At 39.9% G+C, this 14,795-nt stretch overlaps 1 protein-coding gene across 2 annotated transcripts in view; it reads left to right on the plus strand.

The window, feature by feature from the left end:
• Positions 1-245: 245 nt before the first annotated feature.
• LOC125768797 (myotubularin-related protein DDB_G0290005) overlaps positions 246-14,795 on the plus strand; it is a 96,941-nt gene continuing 82,391 nt past the window's right edge. The window contains exon 1 of one of the 2 annotated variants that reach the window (XM_049436916.1): positions 246-898. The gene's annotated coding sequence lies outside the window, so the exon portion shown is untranslated. The remainder of the gene's footprint in view (positions 899-14,795) is intronic. The other variant, XM_049436915.1, reaches the window with a different exon arrangement.

Genomic DNA, 14,795 nt, shown 5'->3' on the forward strand with positions numbered 1-14,795 from the left:
TACACTGCGCTCATGAACTGACAATTGTGCTCGCGCGCTCTCTCTCTCTCTCTCGCTCGCTCCACCTGGCTGCTTCTTGCCTAGGGGACGCATCTCTCGGCATGTACGCACGCACCACAAAACTAGCAAAGCGTTACGCCGAAATGAACACCGGCAATAAGCGAGAGGGAATGAACCGGTATGAGCGAAAGGGCCAATATGTACGCAACACGCGAAACGGAGAGACACACATACACTGGATGATGCTGCTGCCCGTACGGTCTCGCCGGGTTCGTCATCGTGGTACGGTGCCCTATAACGTGCACTAGCCAGATAAAGCGAATCAGTTGCTTTCGGCCGTTCGATATTTTCGCAGCTCGCAGCTCCGACCGCGACCAGAGACCAAGAGCGTACGCAAGGTGTTAAGATCGATACAACCAGTGCATCGCCGCGGATCTGTGATCAGTTTCCGTTGCCGGTTTGGCATTCGAATTCGTATGCGAACCGAATGAATTTGTTGCAACATATCTTTCTATGTGTGTATTTGAAGGAAGGTTTTGATTCTGTTAGTGTGTGAGTGTGTGATTTTGTGGGTTCGGTTGGAGCCTTTCCACCGTATACCATTTCGTGGCGAAATTTGGCGCGCACCCGAAGAAAAGGTCCTTCAAAGGTGATTAGTCACTAGAGGCAACGGAAAATAAAGGAAAGCCCACTAAGGGAGCGTATCTGTTGAAGTGTTTTCACTAGTGAAAGTATAGTGCTTATGTGTGTATATGTGTGTGTGTGTTGATTTGCTTGTGTTCAACTAAGTATCCTAATCGGATTATAAGTAGCGTTAAAACCATAATCGATCTACAAATTAACTGTTACGATCATTTAGAACGCAGAAATTGACAAAAAAATTGCAGTTTAAAATCAGGTAAAGTGTGCACGTTTTTATCATTTTTCTTACGTAAATATATTATCATAAAATGAGTGTAAAATTATGTCTAACCAATAAAATTAAACAACACTTTCGACACATGGTAACAAAACCCCGATAATCGTGCAGAGTGCAATAATGCAGTAATGTTATGTGTGGAAAAAGTACGCCCCTTAGAGTGAGTGTAAAAAAAGGTAAACGCTTCAAAAATAACATCAAACTTCACTCTACAAAGTGTGTGTTTTTTTGTGCGACAAAGCACAACATAAATTATGCTGCTTTTGCATTGAATAATTTAATGTTCAATCAAATGCAACACAACGCGATGGAACAGCGCAGTAGGCGATGTTTTCAAGTTCACGGTCATGACGGTTCATCTTCCGAATCCGTGTTTGGTTTTGGTGTTCATCCTGCCCTGCTTAAGAATCGTCTAGACGCGCTCGATCTTTGCTATTGTGTCTAGTGCATTTGTGGCACTTTAAGCAGGAGTGCGATTTTGCTTTTACTGTTGCTTAAATTATCAAGCTTTAGTATCTCTTTTAAGTAACGGTTCGAATACCAATTTCAAACCAGTTGACTCATCGTTACTAACATGCCAAGTGTTACTACTTAGTGGCCCTTTCTGGAACAGTGTGTTTGCCTCTTTTCCCAGTGCTCCAATTTCACTCAATCACAATTGGGAAGGTTAAGCTTTTTTTGTCGTTGTTTTACGACCGAAAAGGTCAATCCCTTGAGGGAATTGAAAAATCACGAAGCAAGGAAGAAATGTCTGTTCCGGTCTGTCGGAATGCAAATTCGAAATGTTTCTATGTTCACGTGTACGTGTCCCTGTAGGTTAAAGAGTATTCTTATATGGTGACACATCATCTCGTTTGTTGGGTGTAGGAATGATCACAGGTATAGGAAAGAAGGGAAATATTGTGTTGAATGTCGTGCTGTGAAATACAGTGGCTTTTACGATATTAAGATAAAGAATATTTCATTGCGAAATACTTTAGTGGATTGCATTCCCACCAGTGTTGTGTCTTAGTTCTAAATTTAGTTTATAATTTTAAATTTTCGTTTCAACTTCTACGTGAATATTTAATCAAATTAATTTGATATATGATTGGAGGCTTTTAATTACTTTACTATTTACTACTCTGTTTTTCTTAAATTTTATAATTATATTCGAAATGAAATTAATTATTTGTTTATTAAGATATTAAGATATTATTAATTAATTAAGATATTAAATAGAGTGTGTGTGTTGGAGTGTCATTTAGTATTGTTGTTGTTAAGTAAGTAAGGGTTGTTGACTTACACAACTATTATTCAAATCCGTTTTATCGAGAACGTTGTGTTAATTTGGTGAAATTTCTGTAAAGATTGTGAAGAAAAGTGTAGTATAAAAAAATTGTTATAATATACAATCGAAATAATTTTCGTATTCCTCCCATATTCGTTTTTAATGGAAAATGTTTCGATCGGACTCGAGTGATTTTGGATTGAATATTTAGCATTATTTGCACCTTTTAATTAATTGAGTAACAAAATAATGAAAAATTGCATTTTTGTAAATGTTCTATACATTGGTGTAAGTAGCTGCACAATAATTTAAAATGTTAGGCAAAATGATAAGCTAATTTTATCCATCCTTTAAACATCAACTTCAAGTGTATTGCCAGTGATAGTGCTGTTTGAAGAGGAGAAATTTACAAGTCTGTCACTACTAGTCAGCTGGAACTCTGATGCAAAAAATCCAATAACTTTATTCCCGATAACTTTATTATAAGCCGAGATATATTTTTGTTATCTTTTCCATCGAGAACAAGACAGAAAAATTATTCTTAAAAAAAGGATTAAGAAGAATTCTTAAAGAATTCTTTTATTAAAAATTTTACATCGGGTTTTACCCGTAGCAAATTTCGTTAAACTAAAAGAATTTATAACTTATTATTTTCTACCTTTAATTGGAAACTAACTTTACGTAACAATCGTTACATGTAAATAAATTGTGATACATTCATCAAAATCTCGTGTGATTAGTTTTATCGTGAAACTTCCCACAAAACTTTGCAAACTTACCCCACATTTCCCCCCACACGTACGACATTCGGAATCAATCAAACGATTTCCTGCGAACAGAATTGACGACCATCATCAAAAATACATAAAGCATGGTTCGTGTACAAAACGGGTGGAGAAAAAAAATCGCCAAAAACCCAGCATGTGCCCCTTTAGCCCTTTACCGTGTTCGTTGACGTTGGTGGTGTGGGTAAAGCAAACTCGAATGTACGGAAGCGGTGTGATGAAAACGTCATTTAGTCTTACATCTTCCCACATAAGGACTCCTCACCCCCCCATAATAGGGAGGAACATTCACGCAGCTGGACGGCTAGTGCTAACACCCAAAAACATTCCTCATAGCATAAAACCACATTCAAAGGGAAGGACATACACACGACATACCAGACGGGATTCCACCAAAATCAATCCACCCCAAAAAAGGCTTTGGTTTTTGTTTTCTCGTTTCATTCCTTTTTTTATCGCCATCCTACCACGTGTCGCTGGAATGATCATAATAAAAGATATAAAAATAAAGTGCCATCGTACCCAAAAGCAGGACAGCTCGTGATCGTTCTATTACATCGATAGCTTCGAACAACCGCAAAAAAAGGAAAAGTAAACCAAAAGACCAATATCCTTTTTCTCATCAAAATCATCTCAACATCGAAGGTTGTTTTTGTGCGTGTGTGTGTGAGAGAGAGTATTGGCGGTTACCAGCAAATCCATCGTTGTCCACGCAACGATTCCCGGCAAACATTTCGTCGGAAGGATGTGGGAAAATCTAAACGAGTTTTGTTGGATTTCATCCTCTTCCACCTCCCCCTGTTGGTGAAATGTGAAAATTCCTTTCCCAGATGATGTGGGAAGGGGGTGGTTTCCTTCCCCAACCGCCACCCTTCTCATTTGCTTTAGTGAATGGAGCGAAAGAAATTGTGCTTGACCACACAGTTTTATGTGCACTCATTCACATTTTGGGTCGGGTTTTTTAGGGGGGTTTTCTGTTGGTAAGAGCGGAAGGAAAAAGAGTTTCCTCATTCAAATCGGTTGGTGTAGAAAAGCTGCCAGATTTTCACACAACCCCTCCAGGTATTTCTTCCTCATTCACCTCTCCTTTTGAAGAAGTTTTTTTCGTAATTCCTTCTTTTTGTAAACCATTCACATTTTATTTCATTTACGGTGACAAAAATTATGCACCACTGCGAAAACTAGGCAAGTGACCACAACGCGGTCAAGTTATGCTGCCTGTCCGATATAATGGTCGGTATAGTATGACACCTGCTTCACCGTCCTGCTGGTTCTAATAGCATCCCTCTATTACAGCCGCAAAGGGGGAAGAACTAAACAAAAAACCTCCCGAAAGCACCATATTTACCACCAGCGACACTTATCGCTGCTTCAGTAGAAGTCTCGAAAATGCTCGAAAAGAAGTAAAAAAGGAAGCGAACATTCAAAATGGTGGAGAAGAGAGCAAGAAAAAAGAAACGGACGCTTCCATCATCTAGATAAGCAAGTTTTGCTAGCTAAAGTGTCACCTCTCGCGATGAGTACACCCACCCACAGGGTGGGTAAAACGATGGCAAAAGGCACCCGGATGAGACTGATTTCCTGTTAAAATGGTAAAAAAGAAACACTCAGAGAAAACACACACATACTACCGTTGCCATGGTGCAGAACGCGTTAAAGGTGCGAGTTTTGCGGGTTTTTATCTGCGACTCTATCGCCAACATACCGCAGCAGCAGCAGCAGCAGCATCTCGCAACGATGGTCTGGCCGACGTAAGAGCAGTGGACCACGTGGAGTGGCGAGGTGCGCGTAAAAAAAAGAAAAGACCGAAACAGTCTGATATCATTACAAACCGAGAGAACATACCTGTCAGTTGGTTTTTGCCACTCGCCTACTTCGGTTCCGCATTTTTTTTATGTTTTCTTTGGGGAGGATATCGTCGATTAAAAAAAAAACAACCGCACGAGATGTTTTTCACAATGTCACAAAGACCGCAAGTCTTTTGTAACACGGAGAAAATGCTAACATGCAAATGTAGCTGAATGTGCTGGATATATTCTTAAACGGTTGCGGTTCTTTTTGCTCTCCCCTTTCGTTCACGAAGGGACAGGTAAAAGTACTAATTTAACGCGAAAAGGTGAGTGTGACCTTTTTAACCCCTTTATGGGAGGATTTGCCAGAAAGGACTTTGCTGTGGTAGAAGATATTTGAAATACCCTCTTTTAACATCACATTAAAGTGAGACTAAAGCGGCTTACAACAACAAATAACCATAAGGAAATACATTCTAATATTTTTAAACCGTTTTTTCTGTTGAGAGATTAAACTGTAATTAATTGATTAAGCAGTCTTTTTTAAAAAAAAACAATGATTAAATTAATGATCTTGAAGTACAGCAACTTAAACCTATTGCTGTAAGAATTGATTTAGAATCTTGATTGAAATGACACTCGCGTCAGATGTTGTCACCATAAAACAGTGCGAAGTAGTTAAATGCCAAACACCTGAAGGTATTTGACATAAAAGTTTGACATTTTAGTGAGACATGACTGATTGTCAGAATTAGTATTGTATCTGCTATAACTGAGCTACTGATCTATTTGTTTTGTTTAAGTCACCGAGATGAGCAAGTAATCGGGAACTTGATCATGAGCTCTGGTTTCGAAGAGCTATCCTTTTGTTAGATTATTAACTTTTCAAATACCGGCGATAAGTGATAAAAGTTATATCCTTGTGAATATCTCTAGATATTAGAAATTACGAAACTGGTAATTTGGGAAAGTTTATCCCTTAACCGACCACAGACTTTAATGCCTAGAATTTCACCTGATCTGATCTCTACCATCTCTGTAGACGATCTCTTTGTAGGATAGTGCCGTGTACTACTGTGATGCTTTATGCCCCAAATCTCCACGAGGCTCTTTTTGAAAGGCTTTTGAACTTTCACCGAGGGTAGTTGGGTGCTTTTAATCTTAATTTTCTATAGTTTGAATCTAAGAAGTTGAGACTTAACGATAAATCATCGCAACTAAAAAAAAAAATTTATCATTTATTTGCAGCCTGGGGTAAATCATTACTAGAGTCTTTTCTACCATCAGTCCAGATTCACTTTATTCTGATTGAATAATTTATTATTATTTTTTATGACTTATTTGTGGACCCGTGAGGTCCACACAAATTTCTTAGCTAATACTTATTGTGCATATAAATATCAATAATTACAGTCATTTTAATACATTAGATCCTCAAAAAATCTGCCAATACAACTTCCTATAAGTAGACGGTCGGTCTAGCGTGAAAAAAAGTCTTATTGTCTTAGCATCTCTTGTTCCCATAAAACATATGCCACAAAACTAAACTACCTATGTATCTTCAGCCACATTTTTGAAGCATAGTTGTCGGTGTTATTCATTCATTGCGTTACAGTTTGTTTTGTCCCCAAAATTCACGCTCCCCACAGCAGTGTTTCGTCCCAAAACATCCGCAATCGAATGTATGTAAGATGGAAAACATCGGCCAGACAAACGTGCTGATAAAAAGGCCCTCGGAAGCGTTTACAGCACTGCCAGAAGGCATCCAGTACCTTCGATACCTTCCCAAGTACACACATACACAAGTGTTAGCAGCAACTACCAAAAAAAGGTAGAAAAACTGGCGGCCAAAAATTTGATTACGCTAAATGTAAATATTGAACTTCTCTTTCCCTTCCTCGTACCCCCGTTCTGTACCCTAGTTCGGTGGCATTCGTGACGTAGCAATACCAGTGCTTCTCTTGAGGGTGGAAATTTTGAGGTCGAGGGAGCAGAACCCGGTGTTTTGCAACCATATCCCGGAGGTTTTGACGACCTTCCCGACCGTAGAATAGATTTTATGTCCATGTTGACTCTTTCATTGCCCGCTCCACCACTCCACCGCGGTTCATCCACGTGTGGGTGCGTATGTGACGCAATTGTTTTCCTTTCAGGGAGTTTGTTTTTTACGGGAGATGGTACACAAACACTACTGCTCCGCAACCAGGTTTCCTCTAGCCGCGCGGGGCGGCAAGAAATTAGCACCATCCATTAGAGAACGATACGTGTTCCGGTGATGGTCACCGAGATGGGCTAACCGGGTGTGATGGTTTGTCTTATTTATATCACACACAAACACACACCTTACTACCGCCTTGTTCGAGAAAAATCGATATCGAAACCGATTCGTTTTGGCCGTGGTTTTGACGAAATCAATCCGTCAATGATGGCGCACCGACTGGCGGTTCGATCTTTTGCTTGTGGAACTCATAAATTATACTCTCATTTATTACATTTTGCCATGGTTTTGTGACGCAGTTCGGACATCTTCCAATATGATCAACTTTCATAAATGGTGAAGTGGCAAAAAAAAACAACAACTAAGACACGACTCCAAATGCGTACTACTTGCACACAACATGATCTTAAATTAAAATGCTTTTGTAATGCAAAACGATACACCGTTAAGCGTCTTATCCAAGGTTCGCCGTAAAGGAGTTGAGGTGATTTAATCACCGAACTATAAGCGAATGTTTTATGACCCAAAAAACATCCATTGTGCCCCGTCCAGATTCTTGGAAAACCGAAAACTCATCCAGTTCCGATGCGGGGTTGCGGCAGTTAAGAGTTGTAATCCTTCAACATTTATAATAATCTTCAACTCCACCTTCCTTCCGCTTCCAAAAAAGCAAGGACAAACGAACCAAAAACGAAAACCCACCCCCTCGAAGCTTTCCGTAAAATGTTTACAACTTTTCAGCGGAAGGATTTTTCCCGCTCAAGAGCAGCCCTTGTGCCTGAGACATGAAATCGATGACCAAGCTTCTAAGAAATTTGCTACTTCCTTCTGCTGCTCTTTAGACGAAGAGAGTTCTTAACTTAACGATGCTGCTTAATTCCAAATTGCTGTCTGGGCGTGCGAAGCTCAATCGCTCAATATTTTTGCGCCACAGTGAAACAGTTTTACGAGCGAACGGGGTTTTTGTAATAAATAAAAACTGCCACAAATATTGTATTCCACACGGTATCAGCGAAACAAAACTGGCGGAACTTATGATGGATGCCTCCACCCTTCCCTGGTTTTAGCACCAAAACTGCCTACACTGTCTCCTTCAAAACGATCTCATAAACGAACTTGCTTGACTGCTTGGTGACGACCACTCTGGCTATCCAATTTGTGCAAACGCGATACGTTATGAGATACGCGATACATAGAGTTTTAGAAGAAAACCCATCCACCATTATTGCCCCGAGATGATCAATGACTTCATCGGGCTCCCATCAGCTGACAGTAACGGTTAAGGAAAGGCCTGTCATAAAACACCACGAACACACGGCGCTTTGCATACCAATGATCTTCTTTTGAGATGGATTGTATCCGTAGGAAGACGCCACAGTCTACAGCTTCCGTAAAAAGTAGGATTTAAAGATATGTAATTCCTACCAAATGTTCTCCCACAAAGCTTGGGAAGTTTCTTCAATTGCGCAGCGGCACTCGTACTTCGCTTAAGCGTTCGAAATGGAAATAAATATTTTCTTTACAATTGTGCTCAAAATCAGCACAAAAATAACGAAGCAAAAACTTCCAATCTTCTGGTAGGTAGGCAAGAAAAAAAGGATGATACAAAGAGAAACATATTTACTTTCCCTCGAGCCAAACGTACAAAAATACCGAGCGCTAGTCGAACGAATCGAAACAACATTGTGTTTGCATGCTTATTAAAAACTTTGTATGCTTTGGCAGAAAAACGAAAAACAAAACCAAAAACAAAAACCCAGTGGCAAAAAAAGACCTGAATCCCATACCTTGCAGGAAACAACAACTGGATTGATTGTAAGGATTGTCCTGGGATTTTTCGGGGTAGTGATCCTTCTTTTATTCCGCCGCCCGCTCCGAAAAACCCATTCCCAATGGTACCAATCTGCAAAAGTTCAACGTTTTTACTTGAAAGCGGAAAAGGTTAATAGAAAATGGAATTCCATGTAGACAGCATCATCATCCCCATCATCATCGTTGTCGGTATGCCACCCCACCCAAAAAGCAACGCGGGAACACATTCGGATGATGCTGGAATTAGCTAACTTTGACAGAGGAAAACGTAAAAAGCAATCCCCAAAATCTTGCAAATAGGTCCCGCAGAATGGCAAATGTTTGCCATTTGCTTCTCTTCCTTCTACCCCCAAAAAAAACCCCCCCAACGATCGTGCAGCTGTTAGTGCAAAGGCAATGATGTATTGGAACGATCTATAGAACGGTCCGCGAGATTGGACTGTCGAAAAAGCATCCGTCCATCTTACCGGATCCATTCCACGGTACCCTTCACCCTAACTGTGGAAGCCGTAAGGACAAAGTGTGAGGTGTGAGTGCCCTTTCGTAACGCAGGTGCGAATTGGCATCGGGGTATTGCAAATGCAAATGGGAAACTGTTTAGCAGGTGTTAGAATAGAAGCACAACAAATAGGCGCACGGTACACGTCGGTTGATGAGCTCCGGGAGGGATTTTTTTCTTCTTGTGTGTGCCGGCGATAACGTCATTGGAAGGTGTTGAAACGATGCTTCACCGTGGTCAATTTGTGGAACTGTTCAATGGAAGTACTTAAGGATGGTTTCGAGGAATTCTAAGTGCGATTATTTTTTAAAACAATCATCAAATATTGCCGTTACAAATGTGTTTCTAGGGAGTTGTATTGCGTGTGTTTAAAATATTTACTCACAAACTAGAAAACTAACACTTGTTCGCTATTTCTAGCTCAGCAAGAATATAAGGTCACTGCTGAGAGAGAACGAGTTATGATTAATTTTCATGCATACAAATTAATTTACAATTCAAAATATGATTTTTAAATAATAAATAAAGCAACTGAATCCATCAAATAAAAACATTCATTACTCCCAAAGGAAAAACACCTCCATGGCGATCTTCATATGTATATTGACGCCATTACTTTTTTCGTGAGTATCTTACGTACTGGCTTTTGACCACCCACGCACGCGCTATAAAAGTTCTCTTATCAGTGGTTTGGAATGTGTTTATATAAATAGATTAGATAATTTATCTCCCTGCCTGTAGGAATAATTAATATGGCCAATGTCGTACGCATAAGTTTACACCTATGGATGTAGCTGCTGAGAGCAGCGTCAGATAGACGCAAATGTATTTTTTGGCTTGTAATGGTGAGACGTTACAATAATATACAAATGAGATTTGAAACCACGACACTCGTAGTGTGTTTGACCTACTGCTTAGCCTTTGGGCCATTGGTGCATTGCAAAGAGAGTGAATGTTTTTAGCCAATAAATAGTTCGAGCGGAAGTGAAAAATTCGAATTATTAGTTTATTGTTATGTTGAAGATTCTTTTTTATTTTAATCCATTTATGTTTGAGGCAAAATCTAATGAAATTTCTAAATATTTGTACTATTTGTAGGACAAAAATAAAAATGAACAAATTCCGTAAAAGTTAAAGATGAGAGTTATATCAGTAAAGGAAAATTCAAGAGAAAGTGAGTTTATTTGTCGATATTTATAGTTTGGCAGAATTTTCCTATTCACGTTTTATATTTTCTATTGAAAATTAAGGTTCAATGCTTTCAAAATAACAAGAAAAAACGTATGACTAATTTTTTTCTCGCTCAATTTTACGGAACAAAACATCCCGCTATTGCTAAACGTATTCATTGAATTATGATGAATTTTCTTATCAATTTTCTGCGTAAGCTGTATTATCATTACCCACGCTCATCGTGCATAAAAACATTCATCTGTCAATCAAACGCTTTTCCCCGGTTTTTGTCATCCACCGACATTATGAAATCGATTCTCCCTTTTGTTCCAATATCAACACCTTCCCGGTGATCCCACCTTCGCCGATGGCCGATGTTTATCAGCTGTAAATTACTGACAATTAGTATACCATGTACACATGCGTTTCATCGGTTTTATTCGGATGGGGTGGTTGTTTTCCCATTGACACAGCCTTCGAAAGAGCGCGATCGTGTTCCTACCAAACAACACCTTCACCGTGTTAACGCGGCGCTGAAGCGTGATGTCATGATGGTGAACACGTGTATGAAAAAAAAAGTATGGAAACATGAGTGTCCGCGAAATGCACAAACTTTCCAGTGACATTTGTCATCTTTTTCACCTTCGGGCAAGTGCGTTAAATGGTCGTAAATAGTAAAGCCCGACGAAAGGGGATGCAAACGCCTATCAAATGATGACGATCGCCTCGGAAAGGCTTTCGTGTTCGGACACCAGCAGCAGTGTAAAGTTTGACGTGTCGGGCTAATTATTCAAGACGGAATTTATTAAACCAATTAACATAACGCGCTACCGTGCTTCGGTCTCGTTTTGAATGGATGGCTGTTTTCGGACTGTTTTCAAGTGTTTTCACCCTAATAGCACGCCCCACCCCCTTGCCTTTCACACCCCAAAACGACGCCCAACAGGAAGGGCCACTTTTAATAACAACATCATCATTCGTACCTTCCGCATGGATTCACCATTCGGGCTTTTTGTTTCGGCCAAAGCAGAAGAATGCGACTTTCAGTGTGTTTAGTTGGGTGGTCGGGCAGATTTTTATGTACGTGTCTCTTTTACCCTTTGTCCGCCTCGCGTAGAAAGGCGTTTCTTGTCCGACACCCCGTTCGCGTTGGCACACGTTCGCCCGGGCCAGGCGGTATCAATCAAAATCTAACGAAAATTGATTGATACCATGCAGTGCGTGAACCGGGTGGACGTAGATTCGCCGATGGATTCTATCCTTTTTTTTCCTTCCATCAATCTAACAGCTCAACTTCACTGGAACTGAATCCAGTGAGTGCCGAAGTCAACGAAGGGCTACGGATGGGATGGCAATATTTTTAGAGCATCCCAAAACTAGGTTCGTTGGCTTTTCGTGGCGTAGGTACGATGGTCATTATTTATGTGCCAAAATAGAACCACATCAAGGAGGGGTAACGGACAGATGAAGACAGACAGAATGGAGCAGCAGTAGCGGCGACGGCAAAAAAAAACGCATGCTTATTGCCACAGCACGATCGTTCTGTTACAGCTGGAGGGTGTCTTTTTAGCTGCCGTTTGATCCGTTTTTTTTAATTTATTGGATTGCTTCAGCCACTGGATAGATTGCTCGAGGGCGCATAAATGAAGCTTTCATGTAGACGTCAGGCGCCGGGGTAACAACAGAAAGCCAAAAAAAATATAAAAGCGCTGGTGAACGAACCCAACCCATCGGATGGGAGCTTTTTGCTATCGGTCGGACGTATCTACCACAGTGGTTCGGGTGTCACACGTTGCTTCCGTGCCATCGTGTTTCGATCGCAACGATAGTGGATAGAGGGCCCCGTTTACTGGGGCGATATAAATGGATCCGAGTGAGTGTGTGAGCAAGACTGTTGCGTACACGCGTTGCCGTACGCAGCGTTGGTATGGCTACCGCAATCAATCTTGTTTTGTAGCACGGTGAAACAATGTACGAACATGAAATACAATCGGAAAATGGAACGTAAATACATTATAACTTAATTTGCGTACATTACGAAATGCTGGAGATAAGTCAACGATGCATGGAAAACCGTAGAATGCTTGTTTTTATTGAAACAACAGAACACACAGCAATTGTTGGCTACCTGGTATGAAAATATTATTAAATTAACCTAACTTTTATAATAAAATATTTTTGCAGATATACAAACGAAGAAGATATCTTATTTTGGGTCTTTGGATAACTGGATCTTTGGATATTATCATTCCAATAGTGCTTATAGTGGTCGAATGTAGTTGAAAACAGAACAATTTAGTAGCACAAAAAGCTTAGATCTTAGAGAAAAAATTAATAGAAACATGTCCTTTTAAAGTTGTTCTACTGCTGAGGAAAGCATCAACCTCCATTTCTTCATTGAAAAGTAAATTTTTCGAGATAGGTCTATTCGTATAAATAGCTTTTGAAAGGCTTTTCTGTTCTGAGTTGTCCGGTATCATTTTAATAACACAGTATTTATCCTTGTTGGGAACTGAAATTTAAAAAAAATATGGAAGTTGAAGAGAGTCCGTGGATTTTGTCTGTGGTTAATCTCAGACAATTCTGGTTCTTCTGTTTTAGAATGTTGTCCCTTACACTATGTTGATGTCTGAGCTACTGGCCATATTTGCAAGGTTCCTTGATATCACCATGTATTAAAATTTAAATGTCATAAAGATAATTTCGTTTTTCTCAAACCTATATTTGGCTATGAGGTGGGAAATTAAACCTCCATGCTAGCCGATATCGAAGTCCTCTTTCAAGACATATCTGAGATCAGAGTATTGAGTTCCACAATAATTCCAGAATATTATCAAATTTAAATTTCAAAAATAAACGATTCAAATTTCTAAATCTGAATTATATATCTTTTGGTGATGACAGGTACAGTTTCTAACTGTTCTTGTGCTTAATTTAAATCTCAAACTTGTGTTATTTCAACAAGAATAAACAATTAACATCTAGCTACTATAGGAGTTACAGGCTCGGTGATGTATGTGGTGATTTTGCCAGCGTCTATAATACAGGATCGGCTGGAAATCCCTTCCAGACCATACACCCATACGCAGAACTGACTATCCGGATATGGGTAAATAAAGTCAAGGAAACACAGAAATAGCAGGCAAATGGCTCACTTGATGTTTCACTGCAATATTAGAAGAAATTAGATCAGTTGAATATTCCGTTTTTTAAAGAAAAGTGTTGTAAAGTTCATTATTAAGGTTGTAAGGTAGAAAGTTTTTAAAAAATCAAATCCAAAAATCAAAAATCAAAACAAATTGTCATTGTCAATCATAATAATTGTTGTGAGAAAAAATGAAATAAATAGTAACAATTTCACTTAGCAAAAGAATTGGTCATTGAGATTACAGTATGCGAGAGATTAAATTTTAAATTGATATTTTAATTATGCTTGTACAACAATGGTGGCCTTGATGGTAAAACTCCATCCTCAAACTCATTCATAAAGTTGAACAGCGCTACTGCTGACACTTAGCACAAGTAGTATTATTCTCACGTTACGCTACCGTTGTGCCTCCATCCACACAAAATTGCTCAAATTTAATTTTAAAATCATTCTTCAAACCTCCCTAATTGTTCCCGGTAGTGTAGCACAGTTGCTTAGGAATGTTGCTACTACCTCCCCTAAAAAAGCACGAGCCTACCCAGCCATCCCAGTCGGAGCTATTCCAATCACTCGGTAGCTCCGCATCGCTTCGTTCCCGTGGAAGAATGTTCAGCTGACAAAATTTGCTACAAACTTGCGAACCGTTGGGCTCAGGGTTTTCGTTCGCACGGTCAGCTTCACGTGCCCGGAAACTTCCCGCTTCTGATGGGCGGAGAAAAGAGCATAAGAGTAGGAGTTGCTGAAGGAGAAGCGAAGCGGGTTTTCCCTTCAACCAATATACCGAAAGGGAATTTTCACAATCTTGCAACTTTCTCAAAATTGTTTAACTTTACAAGCCCATCGAAGGAATGCCACAAAACGTCCCTCCGACCGAGGCGGAAAAGATAGCAAGCGGTAAAAAGGCCTGGACATACATTCGGTGGACCACAGCAAAACACCTACCCATCGGGTTCCGGGAAGGATGGAGCACGTACCATCACAGTATGAATGGAGTTTTAAAGCGTGTGACACCATCAGCATCCCTGGGAGAAAAAGAAACTGGACGGAAAACGGCTTACGGAAAAGTAAAATGAGAAGCACGAACGAAACTTACACTCGTCTAGCTTAGCAAATAATCTCGGTCACCGCCGACACACGGGAATGTGTCCTTTCCAGCTCCTTTTCTTTCCATGGTACCACGC

This window comes from Anopheles funestus, chromosome 3RL (assembly GCF_943734845.2).
Source record: "Anopheles funestus chromosome 3RL, idAnoFuneDA-416_04, whole genome shotgun sequence".
Taxonomy (NCBI): Eukaryota; Metazoa; Arthropoda; class Insecta; order Diptera; family Culicidae; genus Anopheles; species Anopheles funestus.